Source organism: Hemiscyllium ocellatum, chromosome 24, assembly GCF_020745735.1.
Source record: "Hemiscyllium ocellatum isolate sHemOce1 chromosome 24, sHemOce1.pat.X.cur, whole genome shotgun sequence".
Classification (NCBI taxonomy): Eukaryota; Metazoa; Chordata; class Chondrichthyes; order Orectolobiformes; family Hemiscylliidae; genus Hemiscyllium; species Hemiscyllium ocellatum.
The window spans coordinates 1,885,404-1,903,309 of record NC_083424.1 but is presented as its reverse complement, the minus strand read 5'-3'; the positions used below and the strand labels follow the sequence as shown (position 1 = coordinate 1,903,309).

Below are 17,906 nucleotides of genomic sequence, written 5' to 3'. Positions count from 1 at the left end.
CATGACCTCCACTGCAGGTCTTATGGAAGTAGAAAGTTCCACATTGGCACCACTTCCAACTAAATAGATCTCCAGAACCCTGTCTGCAAAGCGAGGAACCAAGTTCCCTGTTTGCTACGCCCTGGGAAAACGTCAGCAACAATGCAGAGCAACTGTAGACTAACGGTACTTGACTGGGTGCGCAATGAGCTTTTAAAGATGATGTGGGTGCAAGGAATGTCAATGAGTTCTGGGATATCGACGGAGTGGTGAGTTGTTCTGGGAATCGTATCTGTTAAATTCAGGCAGAAAACAGATAGGAGAGGTGCCAATTGTGGCATAGTAGGTAACCAACAGAGGATTTTTTTTTTGAAGATTTGCTTCTCGGATCGTAGCACCGTCGACAAACTTACATCAGAAATGTAATGGGGGATGAAGTTCAAGAGAACTTGGGAAATTGGACGAATAGGTCATCTAGCCCCTCACTCCTCCTGTGTCCTTTGTCTAGATAGAGACAGAGATGTACGCATGGAAACAGACCCTTCGGTCCAACCCATCCATGCTGACTAGATATCCCAACCCAATCTAATCCCACCTGCCAGCACCCGGCCCATATCCCTCTAAACCCTTCCTATACATATACCCATCCAAATGCCTCTTAAATGTTGCAATTGTACCAGCCTCTACCACATCCTTTGGCAGCTCATTCCATACACGTACCACCGTCTGAGAAAACGTTGCTCCTTAGGTCTCTTTTATATCTTTCCCCTCTCACCCTAAACCTATGCCCTCTAGTTCTGGACTCCCCGACCCCAGGGAAAAGACTTTGCCTACTTACCCTATCCATGCCATTCTTAATTTTGTAAGCCTATATAAGGTCACCCTCAGCCTCCAAGGAAAACAGCCCCAGCCTGTTCAACCTCTCCCTGTAGCTCAAATCCTCCAACCCTGGCAACATCTTTGTAAATCTTTACTGAACCCTTTCAAGCTTCACATCTTTCCGATTGATCTTCTACGCCAACACCACAGTGGCTAGCACTGCTGCCTCACAGCAGCAGGGTACCAGGTTCAATTCCAGCCTCGGGCAATTGTCTGTGTGGAGTTTGCATATTCTCCCCATGTCTGCGCGGGTTTCTTCCAGGTGCTCCAGTTTCTTCCCACAATCCAAAGATGTGCAGGTCAGGTGAATTGGCCATGCTAAATTGCCCAGTGTTAGGGAAATGAGTCTGGGTGGGTTACTCTTCAGAGGGTCGGTGTGGACTGATTGTGGAAACAGGCCCTTCGGCCCAATGTAGGTAATCTAAAACCAGTTTTGCATGCTATCCCATATAGATTTCTAGCAGTTACATATATCAATCTCTGTCTGGAGCATATTCAATTAATGAGGCTCCATCCCTCTCTGAGATAGAGAATTCCAAAGATTTTCCATCCACTGAATGGAGACATTTCTCCTCATTGCAGTCCTAAATGGCCTCTCTCTTATTCTACGTCCATGCTCCTTAATGCAAGACATCCCCCAAGCAAGACAATCATCCTTTCAGCACCTACTCTGTTAATTCTTATAAGTTTGCATACTTCAATTAGATCGTTTCCCATTCTAAAATCTAGAGATTCAGGCTTTGCTGCCTCAATCTGTCCTACTAGGGCAATCCTACCAACCCAGCAATCAGTTTGGCAAACTTTTATTGCACCCCACCCACTTCCATGGTAAACATATTGTGGATACCAAGTCTGTACACAATACAACAACTCACCAAGGCTCCAAATAATCGCAGCAATACGTCTTTACTCAAATCCTAAAGAAGACAGAGCCTGAAGTTATTACACCATGGAAAGAGCGTTTGGCCCATCGTGTAAGTGCTGGTCATCAAGTATCCATAAATTCTAATCCCATTTTCCTACATTTGGCCCATCGTCTTGTTTGCTATGACATTTCAAGTGCTCCATTTTGCCAGAGCGGCGAGGAAAGAAGGAGAGGTGAAGCAAGGGCTGCCGGGAAGAGCGAGTTTTCCCGCATTAAAAAGGGACTTACCTCGGGAGTCGGGCCTCCATTTGCTGAGAGGTGCTAGGGAGAAGCAGAGGACTTCTGGGAAGTCATTTGTGTGGTTGTGTTACCCGAAACACTACACGGATTGTGTCTTCCACCCATCCTCCTCCTCTAACCAAAGACAAAGGTTCTGTGAACCAGATTGGTAAGGTAACGAGTTTATTTTTTATTCCTTGTTTTTTCCTAATTCTTTAGAAATTTAGAATCATGGGAATGGTGGTGAGGGCAGTTGAATGTTCCTCCTGCAGCATGCGGGAGGTAAGGGTCACCACTAGTGTCCCTGCTGACTACATCTGCGGTAAGTGCACCCAACTCCAGCCCCTCGAAAACCACGTTAGGGAGCTGGAGCTGGATGAACTTCACATCATTCGGGAGGCAGAGGGGGTCATTGAGGGGAGTTACAGGGAGGTAGTCACTCCTCAGGTACAAGAAAAAGGCAGATGGGTTACAATCAGGGGACAGAAAGGGAACCGGCAGGCAGTGAAGGGATCTTCTGTGGCCATTCTCCTCAACAATAAGTATACCAATTTGGATACTGTTGGGGGGGGACAACTTACTAGGGGAAGGCAGTGGGGCACAGGACTCTGGCACAGAGTCTGTCCCTGCTGCTCAGAAGAGAAGGGGGAAGAGAAGCAGAGCAGTCATCATTGGGGACTCCATAGTTAGGGGGACAGACAGGAGGTTCTGTGGGGACAAGAGAGACTCACGGTTGGTGTGTTGCCTCCCAGGTGCCTGGGTTTGTGATGTCTCTGATCCTTAAGGGGGAGGGGGAGCAGTCCCAAGTCGTGGTCCACATAGGCACCAACGACATAGGTAGGAAGAGAGATGGGGATTCAAAGCAGAAATTCAGGGTGCTAGGGTGGAAGCTTAGAGCTGGGACGAACAGAGTTGTCGTCGCTGGTTTGTTGCCCGTGCCATGTGCTAGGGAGGCAACGAATAGGGAGTGAGAGGAGTTGAACAGGTGGCTACAGGGATGGTGCAGGAGGGAGGGTTTTGGATTATTGGAAAATTGGGGCACTTTCTGGGGTAGTGGAACCTCTACAAGCAGGATGGTCTTCATCTGAACCAAAGGGGTACCAATATCCTGAGGGGGAAGTTCACTAAGGCTACTGGGGTGGGTTTAAACTAATCCAGCAGGGGGGATGGGAACCAAAATTGTAGTTCGAGTATAGAAAAGGTTGAGAGTAGGGAGGTCCGAAATCAAGTTTCAGGGATACAAGATAGTGCTGGCAAGCATGAAGTTGGTTTGAAGTGTGTCTACTTCAACGCAAGGAGTATCGAGAATAAAGGTGGGTGAACTTGTAGCATGGATTGGTACCTGGGACTTCGATGTTGTGGCCATTTTGGAGACATGGATAGAGCAGGGACAGGAATGGTTGTTGCAGGTTCCAGGATTTAGATGTTTCAGTCAGAACAGAGAAGATGGTAAAGGAGGGGGAGGTGTGGCATTGTTGGTCATGGACAGTAGTGCAGTTTCAGAAAGGAGTTAGGGGACTCGTCAACTGAGGTAGTATGGGCTGAGGTGAGCGACAGCGAGAGCAAGAGCGAGAAGTTATCATGGGAGACTTCAACTTTCCACATATTGACTGGGAACACTATAGTACGAGTATGATAGATGGATCAGTTTTTGTCCAGTGTGTGCAGAAGGGCTTCCTGACACAGTATGTAGACAGGCCAAAAAGGGGCGAAGCCACATTAGATTTGGTACTGGGTAACGAGCCCGACCAGGTGTTAGACTTGGAAGTAGGTGAGCACTTTGGTGATAGCGATCACAATTCTGTTATGTTTACTTTAGTAATAGAAAGGGATAGGTGTATACCACTGGGCAAGAGTTACAGCTGGGGGAAAGGCAATTACAATGCGATTAGGCAAGATTTAGGAAGCATAGGATGGGGATGGAAACATTAGAAATGTGGAGCCTATTCAAGGAAAAGCTCCTGTGTGTCCTCGATAAGTACATACCTGTCAGACAGGGAGGAAACTGTAGAGCTCAGGAGCCATAGTTTACAAAGGAAGTGGAATCTCTGGTCAAGAGGAAGAAGGCAGCTTATGTTAGGATGAGATGTGAAGGCTCAGTTACGGCACTTGAGGGTTACAAGGTAGCCGGAAAGGCCTAAAGAGAAAGCTCAGAAGAGCCAGGAGGAGACAGGAGAAGTTGTTGGCCGATAGGGTTTACCCTAATCCTAAGGTTTTTTTTATAGGTATTTAAGGAATAAAAGAATGTCGAGAGTAAGATGAGGGCCAATCAAGGATAGTACTGGGAAGTTGTGTGTGGAATCGGAGAAGATAGGGGAAGCACTAAATGAATATTTTTCGACATTATTCACTCTAGAAAACGAAATTGTTTGAGGAGAATACTAAGATACAGACTACTAGACTAGGTGGGATTGAGGTTTACAAGGAAGAGGTATTAGAAATCCTGCAGAGTGAGTAAATAGAAATGTCCCCTGGGCCAGATGGGATTTATCCGAGGATCCTCTAGGAAGCCAGAGAGGAGATTGCCGAGCCTTTGACATTGATCTTTAAATCATCATTATCTACAGGAATAGTGCCAGGAGACTGGAGGATAGCAAATGTGGTTGCCCTGTTCAAGAAGGGGAGTAGAGACGATCCTGGTAATTATGGACCAGTGAGCCTTACTTCAATTGTTGGTAAAGTGTTAGAAAAGGTTATAAGAGATAGGATTTATAATCATCTAGAAAAGAATAATTTGATTGAGGATAGTCAGCACAGTTTTGTGAAGGGTAGCCTGTGCCTCACAAACCTTATTGAGTTCTTTGAGAAGGTGAGTAAACCGGTTGATGTGGTGCATATGGATTTCAGCAAGGCGTTCGATAAGGATCCCCACAGTAGGCTATTGTGCAAGATGTGGAGGAATGGCATTGTGGGAGATATAGCAGTTTGGATTAGTAATTAGCTTGCTGAAAGAAGACAGAGGGTGGTGGTTGATGGGAAATGTTCATCCTGAAGTCCAGTTACTAGTGGTGTACCGCAAGGGTCGGTGTTGGGTCTACTGCGGTTTGTCATTTTTATAAATGACCTGGATGAGGGCATAGAAGGGTGGGTTAGTAAATTCGCAGATGACACTAAGGTCGGTGGAGTTGTGGATAGTGACGAAGCATGTTGTAGGTTACAGAGAGACAGATAAGCTGCAAAGCTGGGCTGAGAGGTGGCGAATGGAGTTTAACGCAGACAAGTGGGAGGTGATTCACTTTGGTCGGAGTAACCGAAATGCAAAGTACTGGGCTAATGGTAAAATTCTTGATAGTGTAGTTGAGCAGAGAGATTTCGGTGTCCAGGTACACAGATCCTTGAAAGTTGCCACCAGGTTGACAGGGTTGTTAAGGAAGCATACAGTGTTTTAGCATTTATTAATAGAGGGATCGAGTGCCGGAACCATGAGGTTATGCTACAGCTGTACAAAATTCTGGTGCGGCCGCACTTGGAGCATTGTGTACAGTTCTGGTCACTGCATTATAAGGAGGATGTGGAAGCTTTGGAAAGGGTGCAGAGGAGATTTACTAGGATGCTGCCTGGTATGGAGGGGAGGTCTTACAAGGAAAAGCTAAGGAACTTGAGGCTGTTTTCGTTGGAGAGAAGAAGGTAGAGAGGTGACTTAATAGAGACATATCAGATAATCAGAGGGTTAGATAGAGTGGACAGGGAGAGCCTTTTTTCAAGTATGGTGACGGCGAGTACGAGAGAGCATAGCTTTAAATTGAGGGGTGATAGATATAGGACAGATGTCAGACATAGTGTCTTTACAAAAAGATTAGTAAGGGTATGGAATGCTTTGCCTGCAATAGTAGTAGATTTGCCAACTTTAAGTACATTTAAGTCGTCATTGGACAAACATATGGACGTACATAGAATAGTGTAGGTTAGATGGGCTTCAGATTGGTATGATCAACAGAGGGCTGAAGGGCCTGTAGTGCACAGTAGTGTTTTATAAATGTGCTACGCTCATCTAAATACTTCATAAATGTCTTATGGGTTCTTGCCTCTACCAGTCTTTTACTTCTCGATAACCACCACCCACTGGGTGAATAATATTCTATTCAAATCACCTCTAAAACTGCTGCTCCTTAATATAAAACTGTGCTTTCTGGTTATTGACCCTCTGACTAAAGAGGGATATTTCTCCCCATCTACATGTTCTATAGTCTTTAGAACTTTGTATACCTCAATCAGCTCTTCCCTCAGCCTTCACTCCTTGAAGGAAGTAATAACCCCAGCCTATTTAGTCTGTCTTCATAGATGAGTTGCCCCAAACCAGCCAACATTCTGCTTAATCTACTCTGCACAGTCTCTCATACAAATCACATCCTTCCTAAGTGTGGCGACCAGAACTGCACACAGTATTCCACGTACAGCCTAACAAACATTGTTAATATATTATAAGATCATTATAATCAACATATCAGAGCTCCATCACAATCTCCTTGCTCTTGTGCTGAATGTCGTTATTAATAAAGGAAAGTGTCCCAAATACCTCCTTAACTGCCTTACCTACCTGCCCTGCTGCCCTCAATGATCAATGGACATGCACACCAAGGTCCCTTTGATCCTCTGCAGAGTCCAACCACTCGACATGTACTCCCTTGCTTTGTTAATCCTAAAACACGTCACCTCACACTTTTCAGGATAAATTCATTTGCCACTGTTCAGCCAAGGGGACATAAATTTAAGGTGAAGGGTGGAAGGTGTAGGGGAGATGTCAGGGGTGGGTTCTTTACCCAGAGTGTGGTGGGGCATGGAACGCGCTGCCCGTGGGAGTGGTAGAGTCAGAATCATTGGCGACCTTTAAGCGGCAATTGGACAGGTACATGGATGGGTGCTTAATCTAGGATAAACGTTCGGCACAACATCGTGGGCCGAAGGGCCTGTTCTGTGCTGTATTGTTCTATGTTCTATGTTCTCAATGTAGCCAGCCCACCTATACTGTCCTGTAGTCTCAGGCTTTACCACATCAATTTTCATATCATCCTTGAAGCCTATACTATAATGATAATATCTCAAACATCTATATCAAGATCATTTATATACACAAGAAACAGTAAGTGACTCAGCATCAAATCAGGTTTCCAAACAGAAAAACACCATCTGATCATCACTCTCTGCTCCCTATTAACCAATGTGAATCCAATTTGCCAAACTACTTTAGATCCCATGGGCTCTTAGCTTCCTATGTGAGACCATGTCAAAAGCCTCACTCATGTCGGGACAGATGACATCCATTACACTACCCTCAACTACACACTTACCTCCTCAAAAAAAATTCAAATTTGTTAGACATTTGAAAAAAAATCATGCTAACTATCATTGATTAATCCTTATTTGGAGATGCCAGTGTTGGACTGGGGTGTACAAAGTTAAAAATCTCAACACTAGGTTATGGTCCAACAGGTTTAATTGGAAGCACTAGCTTTTGTAGCGACGCTTCAATCACCTGATGAAGGAGCGTCACTCCGAAAGCTAGTGTGCTTCCAATTAAACCTGTTGGACTATAACCTGGTGTTGTATGATGATTAATCCTTGCCTTTCCAAGTCAAGATTAATTCTGTGTCTCAATTTTTTTCCAATAGTTTCCCTACGAATGATTAACTCACTTTCTAGTTTCTTGGTTCATTCCAACCAACTTTCTTGAATAATGGTACTATGTTAATTGTCCTCAGGTACCCCTCCTAAAACTGCAAGTCTGAAATTAATGTCAGAGCTCATACAATCTCCTTGCTCTCCTCCAACAACAGCCTGGGATACATCTCATTAGGGCCCGAGGCTGAATCCAACTTTATTCCTGTTAAAATTGATAATACCTCTTCCCTCTCAATGCTAATTCATTCAAATATATCACAGTCCCCTTCCCTGATTTACACACCTTTATCACCCTAAGCTCTAAGCTAATTTTCTCCCCAATAGTTAATGATGTCGTCCTAAATTCCTGGTGAACTAACCCACAAATGAGGGCAAACCAATTTATCTGAAATATCAAGCCATCTTTACTAGTTACAACTGATCTCCCATTACAACAAACTTCACGAGCATCATAACAAAAACAAAAAAAGTCAAACATTGCTATGTCTCTACACCTACCCAACTGATTTACATGGATGTTCTGGCTGACAAATATCTACCAAAGGACCAGTAGTAGATTTAAGACATTATTCTAGGTCATGTGATGGGGAAACTCATGGTGCATTTTAGCACAGAGAGATGTCGGCTCAATTCCCGATTTCAATTTCATTTCCACTATATATCAGCTCCTGTCCATCTTTCTTTATTCCTGATCATAGTTACAAGATTACACAGGGTCATCAAGGATACTTCATGAGAAAAGTCAAGTAGCTCACATCCTCAATGACAAGACAACTGAAGCAAAATTCCCCTTGCACATAGTAGCAACAACAAATCACCTGTTTTACACTCTGCCTTGATTATCATAAGACCATAAGAAATGGGAACAGAGTGAAGCCATTTTGCACAGCAAGGCTGCTCCGTCATTTGATTGTGGCTGATATGTTTCTCAATCCCATTCTCCTGCCTTCACCCTGCAACCCTTGATCCCTTTACTAATCAAACTTAAAACAGATTACCATTTTCGCTGAAGTCAATGCAGGCAAACAATTTATTCCGCTGGTATCCAAGGCAGATGATTTTATTGTCATGGCCTTAAAAGCATTGCAGCAGGGAGGACATTGAGTATGCAGCAACTGGGTGAACAGCACTACCTGTACTTATTTTTCCCATTCTTTGATCATGACTTCAATGATTATAAGAGTTGGGGTTCTCTTCTCCTGAAGCAAAATGCCCAAAAGGTGTTTTAACATAAAAGTTATTGAAAATTATGAAGGGATTTAACAGGACAAACATAAAGGTGTTTCTATCATTGGGGATAGCAGAACTTGAGGCCAACTGTTAATTCATAAATCCAGTAGGGAATTTAGGAGAGTGGCAAGATTGTGGAACTCACAACCAACTTATAGGTGTTGAAACAAATAGGATGGTGCATTTATGAGGAGGTTAAACAAGCACCTAATGGCATGTTGGTTGGGTTGGGTGAATGAGGGTAAAAGGAGTCTCGTATGAAGCATAAACACCAGAATAAACAAGTTGTGCCAAATGGCCTGTTTCTATATACTTGATCATAGATATTTTTAATCAACCTGTTCAGACATGTTACAACACACCTCTGGAGCAGGTGGGAGACTGAACCTGGGCTTTCTGGCCCGGAGGCAGATTCACTACCACTGCACTACAAGAGTTCCTGTATATTTAATAAAATGGGAGGCTTAAAAGCGAATGCAGATTCAAAGCACATGACTGTAAATAGCCAGGAGAAACAGAATGTGCCAGTACATGAAGACTGGGACAAACAAGGTAGCGCTTTACCAATTCCCAAGGCAAATTATGTCTCTTCTCCTCATCACCAGCATTATGGCCTGCAGCCAAAATCGTGGAAATGGAATTTGTGCACATCCCTTAAAGCTGCTTTAACACTTAAGCTCAGCTTTTGAGAAAGAACCTTGAATTTGTCACTTTCCATTTCAATTGTTTTCTGTGAAGCTGGTCACCTTGCAAACCAGCAGCACATATCCTTACTTCATACATACACAGAGAAACCAATGTGCACACACAAGGCAATGTCATTGCAATCTCAGAGCACAATGGCATTACAACACCATTCTAAACCTCTAGAGTGTTGAGGGCATTCATTGCGCTTAAAGCTATGCCGTAACAAGTGGGTCTCTGGAACATTTGATTTTAATAAAAACACTGATGTCACAGGCTGCATTGAATTCATGATCATTAGTAAGCAGCACAAGATCAAGATAGAGATGGCTGAAGTAATGAGAAATCTTTTTCTCTCCTTATGAGCTATAATTTGTATAAAAGGCCACAGCGCTTAAGTATTTTCCTAATTCATTTGTTAGCAATACAGATTGCTGTCTTATTGACATTATGCCTAACATATCCAATCTGCAAACAGAGTAGTTGCAGATGCAAGAAGGCTGATAAACAATCGCACAAATATTTCACAAACTGAAGATATATTTGAAAGGAAAGGTGAGCTAGTGAACAGCTGCAACAGCAGATGCAGCTGACTTTAACCTTCAAAGTGTGCTCAACAAAATTCCTCAGGTGAGGGTAAAATGCAAGGTTCAGATTCAGGATCATGGATAAATTACTGAGACGGGGTGTGAACTAGTTTGGTAACAGAATATGTTAGTAATCGAACAGGCTCGGCCAGCATAAACTGTGGAGTTTCAGAAAACATTCTTCTGGGAACTTAACTCTTCTTATTGCTTGTGAATGGTACAATACAATGGTTAGGATGTCAAATGATTAAATTTGATTTAAAGATCATGAGAAATCTCAATAATCAAACAAAACATCATCCAAACTTTACATGGCAGGTAGGATGCTGGAGCACTGTAGCCGACCAACCAGTATCTTCCTCCGTTACTTAGCACACAAATCTCATGTCAAGAATATTCTTCAACTCAGGTATTTGGTCAAATTGTCTTTCCAATTTGGAGACAGTTCAGTCTTGACAAAAAGTATAAAACTGGTGAAACTATATTTATTTCAGCACCAATTCACAAAGAGCAGCACATTGAAGTGAACACTAAGTTCTGGTTTTAATATCTACACCAGGATAATCCTCCAGTGCAGTACTGAAGGAGCACAGCACCAATAAACATGCCAGAGAGCCGTACTAATAACCAGAGGAACAGGGTTCAAATCACACCATTGTAGCTGGAGGAATTTAAATGCAATTAACAAATCTGGAATTTAAAGCACAGTGTTGACATAAATGAATCTATCAATATCATAAAAGCCCATTTAATTCATTAATACCAGAAACAAAAACAGAAATTTCTGGAAAAACTCTACTGATGCTGCCAGACCTGCTGAGAGAAAGCAGAGTTAAAATTTCAAGTCCAGTGACCTGTCTTCAGAACGGATCAGTAATATTTGTCTGGGTTACAAGCAATTTCAGATCCACAGCAAAGCAGCTGATTCTTGCCATATGTGTGGTCATTGCCATCAGAACCATTTGAGATATTCTAGGCCAATTCACTGTCATCAACCATACTTATCGATATTCATGTTAAGTTATTGGCACAGCAAGGAAGGACACCAACAAACTCTTTGGCAGAAAAAGGGCACAGTCTTGATAAACTAAAGTGCATTGCATAGTACTTAATCAGGAGTAAATCTGCATTTGAGTTACATAAGAGGCTCTTCTAGGAAAGGAGGCTAATAGGGAAGACCATGCACCAGCAAGGGAAAGAGTTCCTGGGGGGCAATTCGGGATGCACAGCAGAAATTCATCCCAAGAAAGAAGAGGGAGAGAGGATGAGGCAACCATAGCTGCCAAGGGGAAGTCAAAGACAGCAGGAAAGCAATAGATAAAGCATACAATGCGGTGAAGGTTAGTGGGAATCCAGAGGATTGGAAGGCCATTAAAAACCAGGACAACTGTAAAAGAAATAGGATGGAGAAGATGAAGTATGAGAGGAAGCTAGGAAGGAATATAAAAGAAGATTGCTCAAGTTTTTTGATAGATATCTAAAAATTAAGAGAGGCAAGAATGGACACTGGATGCCAGAAAACGAGGCTAGAGAATTAGAACAGGGAACAAAGAAATGGTGGAGGAACCGAATCGACACTTTGCATTAGCATTCATGGTAGAACACCCAAGTAGCATGCCAGACCTGAAAGAGAGTCAGGGAGGAGAGGTGAGTATAGTGACCATCACGAAGGAGAAGGTGCTGGGGAAGCTGCAAGGTCTGAAGGTGGTTAAATCACCGACAGGGTGGGCTACACCTGAGCGCTTAGAAGGAGACACCTGCAGAATAAGTGGAGACATTGATGGCGATCTTTCAGGAATCAGGAGTCATACAGCAGATGCTTTGGTCCAAGTAGTCCACGTCAACCATGTTCCCAAACTAAACTATTCCCACTGCCTCCATTTGGCATATAGCTATATTCCTCCAAACCTTTGCTATTCATGTATCTATCCAGATGCCTTTTAAACTGTGTGACTGTACCTACATCTACCAATACTACTGGCAGTTCATTCCACTCACAAAACACTCTGGGTAAAACAAATTGACCCCTATGTCCTTTTTAAATTTTTCACTTGCCACCTTAAAAGTATGTCCCCTGGTTTTGAACTCCCCATTGTAGAGAAAAAGACCTTTGCTATGCACCTTATCTATAACCCTCACAATTTTATAAAATGTCTAAGGTTTATAGACCTCCTACAGTGTAGTGAAGAAGTCCCAGCCCATCTAGCCTATTTTTATTAATCAAACCCTCCATACCCAGAAACATTCTGGTAAGTCTTTGCTGAACCCTCTCCAATTTAACAATGTCTTTCCAATAACATGACATCCAGAACAATACACTGTACTCCTGATGAGGCCTCACCAATGTCTGTACAACGTCAACATGATGTCCCAATTCAAAGGTCTCAACAATGAAGGCAAGCATGCCACACACCACCTTAACCATCCTATTTGTGATGCAAATTTCAAAGAATTATGTACCTAAACCCCTGCAATACCTGCAACATAGTCTGCAATACCACCCAGAGCTCTACAACTTACTGTTTAAGTCTTGCATTTGTTTGTTCTACCAAAATGCAGTACCTCACATTTATCCAAGTTAAACTCCATCTGCAGCTCCTCCGGGTCCTGTAAAATACCTAATGTAACACCCTTGTTTAAGAGGAGAAGGAGGCAGGAGATAGGAAAACTAAAGGCTGGTGATCCTGACCTGTCATTGCTAAGGTTTTAGAGTCTATTATTAAGGATGAGATCACTGAGTACCTGGAAATGAGTGATAAAATAGGGCTGAGTCAGTACAGCTTTGTCAAGGGGATGTCATGCTTGACAAGACTGAGAATTCTTGGAGGTGGTAAAACAGCAAGTTAGACAAAGGACAGCCAGTGGACGTGGTCTATTTGGATTTCCAGAAGGCCTTCAATAAGGTGCTGCAGAGGACACTACTAAATAACATAACAGCTCCTGGATTTAGAGGAAGGGTACTGGCATAGGTAGAGTATTGGGGATAAAGGGGTCTTTTCCAAGATGGCAGCTGGTAACGTGAAGTTCCACAGGGGTCAATATTGGGATCACAACTGTTCATATTATACATCAATGATGTGGACAAAGGAACAAAGGGCATTTTTGATGAGTTTGCAGATGACACAAAAGGTAGGTGGAGGAACAGGTTATGTTGAGAAAGTAGGGAGGCTGCAGAAGAACTTGGACATGCTAGGCAAGTGTGAAAAGAAAAGGCAGATAGAATACAAAGAGAAATTGTGAGGTTTTACACTGATCAGGAGAATAGAGGCGTAAATTATTTTCTAAACGGGAAAAGGTTTAGGCAATCTGTAGCACTAATGGATTTAGGAATACTAGGTCAGGATTAGATTAGATTAGATTCCCTACAGTGTGGAAAGGTTAACATGCAGGGTCATTTAGCAGTTAGGAAGGTAAATGCAATATTAGCATTGATTTCAAGGGAGTTAGAATACAAGAGCAATACTGATGAGCTTGCATTTGGAATATTGCAAACAGTTTTGGGCCCCATTTTTAAGAGAGGATGTGCTGGCTTTGGAGGGAGTTCAGAGGATGTTTACAAGAATGACTGCAGGATGAAGAGCTAGTCATATGAGGAGTGGTTGACAACTCTGAGTCTGTACTTGATGGAGTTTAGAAGGAGGACAGGGGATCTGATTGAAATTTACAGAATACTGAGGCAAGAATAGAACAGATGTGGAGATGTTCCTACTGGTAGGAGAGACTAGGACCCGAGGGCACAGCCTCAGAGCGAAGGGACAAGTTGGAACTGAGATGAGAGATTTATTCAGCCAGAGGATGGTTATTCTGTGGAACTCTGTCACAGACGACTGTGTAAGCATAGTCATTGGATGTACTTAAAACAGAAAGAGATAGGTTCTTGATTAGTAAAGAAATTAAGGATTATGGAGGTGGGAGAATAGGGTTGAGAAACATATCAGCCACGGCAGAGCAGACTTGATGAGCCGTACGACCTAATTCTGCTCCTATATCTTACAGTCTTATAAATGGTTATTGTCTCAAAGATTCATATGTTGCTGGCATTAATTTGTTCATCAGCAGCGTCAATAGGCATAACTTTCCTTTCCCGTTAACAGTCTCCTATCGTTTTCTCCTGAATGCATCAGCTGTCATTGGGGTACATGTTTCTTCCTGGCCGAATGCACAGACTCTCCCACTTGGGAGTAGGTCTCTCACAGAGTCATACAGATGTACAGCACATAAACAGACACTTCGGTCCAGCTCGTCCATGCCGACCAGATATCAAATCTAGACCCATTTACTAGCACTTCACTCATATCCCTCTAAACCCTTCCTATTCATCTACCCATCCAGATACCTTTGAAATATTGCAATTGTACCAGTCTCCACCACTTGCTCTGGCAGCTCATCCCATACACACACCACTTTTTAATGTGGAAAAGGTTGCCCCTGATGTCCCTTTCAAAGCTTTCCCTTCTCACCCAAAACCTATGCCCTCTAGTTCTGGACTCCCCCAACCCAGGGGGAGTCTATTTATCCTATCCATGCCCCTCAAGATTTCATAAAACTCTATAAGGTCATCTCTCAGCCTCTAATGTGCAAGGAAAAAAACAGCCCCGGCTGATTCAGCCTCTCCCTACAGAACAAAGAACATTACAGCACAGGAACAGGCCCTTTGGCCCTCCAAGCCTGCGCTAATCCATATCTTCTATCTAAACCTGTCGCCTATTTTCTAAGGACCCCTCTGCTCCCTGCCCATTGATGTATCGGTCTAGATACATTTTAAATAATGCTATCGTACTCGCCTCTACCACTTCCGCTCGCAACACATTCCAGGCACTCGCCATCCTCTGAGTAAAGAATTTTCTACCTATATTTCCTTTAAACTTTTCCCCTCTCAAGTTGAACTCGTGACCCGTAGTAATTGAGATCCTCACTCTGGGAAAAAGCTTCTTGCTATCCACCCTGTCTATATGGAGAAAGTGAAGACTGCAGATGCTGGAGACCAGAGTTGAAAAATGTGGTGCTGGAAAAACACAGCAGGCCAGGCAACATCCGAGGAGCAGGAGAATTGATGTTTCGGACATAAGCCCTGAAGAAGGGCTTATGCCCAAAATGTTGATTTTCCTGCTCCTCGGATGCTGCCTGGCCTGCTGTGGTTTTACAGCACCACATTTTTCAACCCTGTCTAAATGTATCATGATTTTGTAGACCTCAAATCAAGTCCCCCTCAACCTCCATCTTTCTAATGAAAATAATCCTAATCTACTCAAGCTCCCTTCATAGCTAGTGCCCTCTATACCAGGTAACATCCTGATGAACCTCCTCTGCACCCTCTCCAAAGCATCCACATCCTTTTGGTAATGTGGGGACCAGAACTGTATGCAATATTCCAAATGTGGCCAAACCAAAGTCCTATACACAACTGACATGACCTGCCAACTCTTGTACTGAATACCTTGTCCGATGAAGGAAAAAGCTCCTTTCCGTTTTTTTTAATTTCTGCATGGGATGAGGGTATCACTGGCCAGGTCAGCATTTATTACCCATCCCCAGAGGACAGTTAAGTGTTAATCACATTACTATGGAATCTGGAGTAACATGTAGGACAGTCCAGGTAAGGGCTGCAGTTTCCTTCCTTAAAAGGACATTAATATACCAGTTTTGTTTTCTAACAATCAACAATGGTTTCATTGCCATCATTAGACTCTTTATTATAGGCATTTATTGAATTCAAATTCCACCATTTGTCATGGCAGAATTTGAATCCTAATTCCCAGAACATTAGCTCAGTTTCTGCATTCACAGTCTCATAATAACACTAATAGGCCATCACTTCCCCAGTACCAAAAAGGAAAGGTATTGCTTATTCTGCCGAAACCCGGAATTGAACCAGGGACTTTTAGATCTTCAGTCTTACACTTTCCCAACTGAGTTATTTCAGCTATTTCTCCCATTACAGAGGAAAATGTAGAAACAAAATAAGTCCAAACTAAAACTGCAAGACTTAAACATTTCTAAACCAAAATATGAAGTACCAAAAGTCTCTGGTGAAATGGTTAATATGTTTATACAGTAAATAAAGTACATGTCTTTAATTATGTATCAAAAGAAGGGGATCCAAGATGGCGGCGACCCAGCAAGACTGAGTCCACAGTGCTCTACCCAAAACTTGGGAAAAGTGGGCTATCCACCCCCACCACACTCACTAAACCATTTATAATAGTTGTTAACCTTAAATAGTTACCTATTAGTACATTTAAATAGTCTAATACTAGCTGGAAAATGAGTAAAGGGAAGGGAACAGGTGGCTCTAAGAAAGCAGGGACCCCTCCCCCACCCTCTCCCTCTTCATCTGCAACAAAGGTGTCTTCAGCTACTTCAGGAGATTTACCAATGAAGATGAGCTTTGAGGAGATGTTTGCCAGGTGGGAGGCGAAGATTGATGCTTTTATCGATGAGTCTCGGCAGAGCAGAGAAGCACTATCAGCCGAGCTGCAGAAGCAGGGCAGAGACATTCAGGAATTGGAGTGCCGAGTCAGAGAGGTGGAGTCGAAGGCCGCAGCCTCAGAGACTGGGATAAAATCAACAGCCGACCACATCCGTTTTCTCGAGAATCGAGTCCAGAACCTAGAAAACCACATTGATGATCTCGAAAATCGATGTCGTAGAAAAAATATTCGGTTGTTGGGCCTGCCCGAACAGGAAGAGGGAGGTCAGCTAACAGCATTCTTAGAGCATTGGCTGCCACAACTTTTAAATCTGCATAATGGATCAGGCCAGGTAAGGGTAGAATGGGCCTACCGGGTCACAGTACGTGGGCCCGGCTCAACCCAGCGCCCACGCCCGGTCCTGTTCCAGCTGCAGAGCTATAGGGAGAGGCAGATGCTCCTGGAAGCCTCAAGAAATCTGGGAAAAGATCCCCAAGCTATGACCCACAAAGGATCCAGGATCATGCTGTTCCAGGACTTCTCCCCAGCTTTGGTCTGAAAGAGGAAGGCATTCGATGAGGCGAAGAAGCGTTTAAGGGACTTAAATATTCAGTACTCCTTACGATATCCAGCGACGCTACGCCTTAGCCACGAAGGATCCATATATAACTTCGGATCACCGGAGAAGGCTAAGGAATTCTTGGACTCTCTTAAATAAACTGTAAGAGATTGTGGACGCTGGTCTGCCTTTCCCATTATTTTGGTTTACATCCCTTCATCTTTTCTTATCTTTCCCCCTATGTGTGTATGTATGTGTTTATATATATATATGTTGGGGCGTTTGGTTAATGTTGATGGGGAGAGGTGGTTACCTTATTCTATTTTACTTCTGTTTTTAGGAGCGGGGTTGTTTTTCTTTCCCCTGTTATTTTGTGGTATTATATTTAAGTATTACATGTTGAGATTGTAATCTTATAGTTATATATGGTGTTAATATTCCCAAATATATTTAGATGTGGGTGTGGGTGGGGGGTGGGGTGTTCACTGTTAACTCTAGCTTTATATTATATTTGAATTCTCCTCATTTTATTGAGGAACGCCTGGGTCAAGGGTGGGGCACTGGTTGGAAGAGGGTAAGATGGACTGTGGGAGAGGAAGTGACGCTCCCTGGGAACAAGGGAGAAAGTCTCCAATTCGGAATGTTTTATATCTTTTATACTTAGAGTTTTTTGTTATATTGTTTTGAGTGTATCAGAGAGAGTCTTTACTTTTGTAAATCTTGTATGCTCCATGCTCGGGATGTTCTAGATAGGGTTTCCCCTCCCGAGGGGTCTCGGATCTGTCCAGATGATTATGGCTGAACAGTCGGTTAAG

The 17,906-nt window shown here is 43.2% G+C and overlaps 1 protein-coding gene and 1 non-coding gene across 5 annotated transcripts in view; both read right to left on the bottom strand.

The window, feature by feature from the left end:
- LOC132827008 (membrane-associated phosphatidylinositol transfer protein 2) overlaps positions 1–17,906 on the bottom strand; it is a 538,978-nt gene that overhangs the window by 506,683 nt on the left and 14,389 nt on the right. The window lies entirely within an intron of this gene.
- Positions 15,974–16,046, bottom strand: trnaf-gaa (transfer RNA phenylalanine (anticodon GAA)). The gene has a single exon. It is a non-coding gene; the product is annotated as a tRNA-Phe (tRNA).